Raw genomic sequence first — 5035 nt, forward strand, 5'->3', positions numbered from 1 at the left:
ATATATAACATTAGATATTACCACAATTTTAAATAGTGAACTCAAATGATGTGTTCCTGAATTAATATGAATCCGCTTTGTTAATTAATTAGTGGTTGATAGTGAACATATGACATATCTCTTCATTTTTCAAATGAACACATCAATGATGCTTGTACTACTCTACATTAACACTTTTGCTCCTTTAACAAAGTAGACCAACTTTTAAAGGTTCTTCAAATGTAGTATATATATATGTCTAATCAAGTTAAAAAATTAAAAGGAAAAAGAAAGTAAAAGTCCTCCTATCAACTTGTTGGAAAAGGCTAATGAAATTGCTTACCTTATGAAGGTAGAATGATCAAATTGGTGAACAATGTAATGGTCAAATGGGTGCATGTCTTGCCCTTAGTCTTAAACATTGGATGGTTTAATTTCATACATACATGATTTTTCAAAAGAAATTAAATATATACTATCTTTATCTGTTGCATCTGTACATTCTGTGTATCATCCTTTATGATCAGTTCTTTATCTACGTAGTTCAGTTTCAACTATTCTGTAGTTGTAACCTTTTCTCGGCTAGAGAAAAGGATGGTTGGTGGGGATTGAATCATATGTAGGAATGGAGGATGCATGGATCGATAAAGCGTCATGCAGATGATAGATGAAAGAACTAAATGGATGCAGTAAATTTCATGTTTTTGCAAGAAAATTTCGTAATATACCCAAATTAAGTACGTATAATTAAGAAATTAGTTTTGCGAATTACATCTAAGTAATTGATCGTTTGGCTTTTCAAAATTAGTATTCGACTCAACTGTCATATCTGAAATCTATGAAGTACGTTAACCATTTTAAGCCGTAAATTAATGTTCAAAGCTTACTTATCAATTATATTTTCTAGTACTACTCAATTTTATATACAAATAAATGCTCTTTAGATTGAAAGAAATAGTCAAAGTACACTTGGGTAACTGAAAATAAAGCAATTAATATTCTATCCATACATGGCCACATGATCCCATGATAACAATACAAATTAATGCCTCTATTGATATAGTTTCTACAGATACAAAATCATGAGTATAGTAGTGGAATAAATATGTGAGTTTATCACTTTAAGCATCTTACCTCAAAAAACTATATATATATATATAGAGAGCTAGGCTACTATACTATCTATAGTACCGAGCTCCGGTACTATAGATAGTATAGTAGCCTAATTCCATATATATATATATATATATATATAGCCAAAAGCCAAAGCTATATACATGGCAAAGTACATCACAATACTATATTTTAGTAGTCCAAAATCGCTCGACACCACTTGATAAGAAAGAATCATCAAATCATTAGCTCTAATATCAACTATCAGAGAAATATATGTCAAAAATCAAAATCCTTTTAGATGATATTGTGACAGATACATTAAAAGTAAGTCTCAAATAGGATTTTTAATTACAATAAGATCAAGAATATTTTTTTATTGTGAGAACAAACCTGTAATAATAAAAAAAGGAACAATATACGTATACTTTTTAAGTAATTCCATGATACATATAATTAAACTGGCCACTCAAAACCTCCATATAATTGACATGCACAAAAACACCAAGTAATATTATTATTTAATAACCATGATTACTTTATAATAAATCATTGTAGTAACTATAACTAAATACATGATCTTAATTTGTCTCCATATCCAAATGCCTTCCTCCACTTGTATATATATTTGCCACTCTTCTCCAAAGAGTGGGAAGAAGCTACCTTGAGCTTGAGCTTTCACACATTAGAGAGAGAGAGAGAGAGAGAGAGAGAGAGAGAGATGATAAGAGTGAGGGAGCTTGACATGGAGAGGGACTTGGCGGCGGTGGAGGAGTTGGAGAGGCAATGCGAGGTTGGCTCGTCAACTACAGCAGTCGATACAGCAGGCGATAAAAATACGAAAAGAAAGAAGAACAACAAGAAGAAGAAGTCTATATCACTCTATGTAGATCAACTAGGTGACCCCATGTCGCGGGTCCGCCATGCACCGGAACACATCATGCTGGTCAATCTCATACAAACCAAGTTACTTTTTCATATATAACTTATATGCATCGTTCTATAACAACTTAAGATTCTGCAGTAAATATTAGACGTCCTAAACTAGTTTAACATGAATCAAAATATTTCTATATATAGGTGGCTGAGTATGGAGAGGAGGAGGAGATTGTTGGAGTTATAAGAGCTTGTGTTAAAATGGAGACAAGAGGGAGAGCACCCACAAGCACAAAACCAGCTTATGTTAAGGTGGCTTATCTTCTTGGCTTAAGAGTTTCCCCCTCTCACAGGTGGGTGTTTTATTCATCATCAACTTACCTATGTTTGCTTTTTTTTTTTGAAAAAAAAAAAAATCATTTTCCTTATTTCAATCACTACTCCAATAAAAACTTCTCTTAATTAATTTCCTTTAGATTTAATTTCTCATGTTTATTCTTTGTAACCTTTTTTGTTCTTCTACTTAATTTCTTTTACATGCATGTGACTTAATTAAAGATTTTTGGATTTGAGTAACACTATAAATATATGAGCAATTAATACATATACAGATGATTGGATATACATGTGAATGTACGTACTATATATTCCCTTTCTTTTTTTGTACCTTATTTCTTTGTACTATTTATTTCTTATCAATAAACGAAGGGCCATACGAAGAGAGGGAACTCAAGTAGTTCCTGACATATTATTCCGACAACCTTAAAATAAGAGTTTAAAGTCAAATGTACAATTAACAGTAATCTCTGGTACAAATTATAGTGATGCTTCACGTACTTCTTATTATGGATAATTTTTGCATCAGATAATATGTTGATACGTACTGTATAAATAAATCTTTAAATGATAAACTATTTATGTAAATGCAACTAACAAAGCAAAAATACTATCCAAGAACTTTGGGTCTTATTTGTTTTAAGCAAGAATCTTGTGTTAATAGACAGATATTTTTATTTTGTACGTTTTAGGTTATCTGATTCTAGCAAGATGGAGAATGTCTTTTCTTTAGAACAAGATGCACCTTTCACGGATTCCGATCTAGACGAGTCTTTAATTCTTAGCCCTTTTTTATTTTTTGTCGTTTCTGATATGATGTAGAGAATGATGTTTTGATATATTAATTTAACTTAGTACTACTGACACAGGCGATTAGGGATTGCGACGGCACTAGTGGAGCACATAGAATCTTGGAGCTCAGCCCGCGGTGCGGTATATGCATACATCGCCACCACGGCCGCCAATGCCACCTCCCTTGCCCTCTTCACTGGTCGCCGCCTCTCCTACACCCCATTCCGACGGCCCCTCATCCTCGCCCACCCTGTCCATGCCCACCCTCTCCCCCTTTGCATCTCTCCGCGCCACCCAATCCTCCCTCCTCTCCCACAAGCTCACCATCGGGTCCTTCCTCGCCCTCTCCCCCGCCTCCTCCTCCTTTGCTCTCCTCAGTGTCTTTGACTCCTCCCCACTCCTCCGCCTCTACGCTGCCCCTGCCCCCTCACGCCCCATGCGTGCCGTCCTCGCCTTTCTCCGCACCCTCGACTCTCACGTCCCGTGGGCTCGTCTCCCCTCCGTTCCCGACGTCTTCAAACCCTTCGGTATTGTAATACAACCTTTTGTCTCTAAATTTAAGTTCTTAAAGCACAACATTCGAATATTTTTAATATTTTGTATCCAACACTTTCTGTCGGGTTAGTACTTGAAACTTTTTGGTAAGGCTACAAGGCAAGCTTAAAATTATATAAGAAAAAAAAATAAAACTAGAAGCTTGATATTTGAATTCATAATCTTCCAATTTGATGCCATGTGGAGCAACTGTTTTTCTAAAATTTTAGGTTTCTAAACACGGTATTCTAACATTTAAGAACATTTGAATTAATGCAATTCGAATTTAAGAACCGCCGCTTAGATATCATATATAGGAGAAGTTTAAGCTGTCAGATAACAATGTTTTAATATTTTATATTCAACAGGTATTTATATCATGTACGGCCTATGCATGGGCGGTCTCGGAGGGGCGCGGCTCCTTCGGGCGCTATGCGCGTACACGCATAACATGGCAATGCGGAATCCAGCGTGCGCCGCCGTGGTGGCGGAGGTGGCACGTGGCGACCCTGTCGCCGCGGCCGTGCCGCGGTGGCGGAGTTTCTCCTCCGGCGAGGACGTGTGGTGCATGAAATGCCTCGGGAGCCACGAGGAGGAGGACGGCGACGACAACGACGATGATTGGGTTGCGTCTCCGCCGTCGTCGGGCAAGGTCATATTCGTCGACCCGCGAGAGTTCTGATGGGATCCAATTCAGGTGCGGCAGACGGGTTGGTGTGCCGTCTCTATGTATACGTACAGGAGGAAAGCCCTCCGAATTTTGATTTTACTATCTAACCTTGTAATTTATATTGTGCAATTAAGTTTTTAATGTTTATTAGTTGTTTTAGTTTAAGACTTGTTCTTTAACAAACTCTGCATATACAAGATGAAAATTGACAATTTCATTAGAACTCTAGCTATAAAAAATCACAGGGACAACAGTTTAAGCCACAACCACATATAGAGATGCTTTTGCTTTAAAGTTTTGGATTTGTGAGTTTGGCTGCTGTGACTATTGCGAGCACGGAGGTTTTCGTTGTGACGCTCTACTTTTCAAGGGATCACTTATTCTAGAACTATTCTAGTTCTACCACGTGAAGCACAAGATCGAGGCAAGAATTTGGCATAACCAAAATTATTCATCCAATCAAAGGTTGTAATATTTGTGGGATATATACGAAAATATAAATTAAGTATAATTAAGTTGGATTTGAAAATCATATAAATCTTCTAGTTGGTTAAAAATAAAGATGTAATTCATGATGTTGGAATTTTCTAATAGTTAATTAGTTTTATGCTATGTTCCTAGCTATTCTGGCTTCATGCAGGTGAGTTGCAGCTTGAAATTCGACATGATATATATACTTACCATATACAAATTTTATGTGTTGCTTGTGGTTGGAACATAATATACATATTTTAT

The 5035-nt window shown here is 36.3% G+C and overlaps 1 pseudogene; it reads left to right on the forward strand.

Moving 5' to 3' along the window:
* LOC109725014 lies at positions 1814 to 4445 on the forward strand (annotated as a pseudogene).

Source organism: Ananas comosus, linkage group 19, assembly GCF_001540865.1.
Source record: "Ananas comosus cultivar F153 linkage group 19, ASM154086v1, whole genome shotgun sequence".
NCBI classification, from domain to species: domain Eukaryota; kingdom Viridiplantae; phylum Streptophyta; class Magnoliopsida; order Poales; family Bromeliaceae; genus Ananas; species Ananas comosus.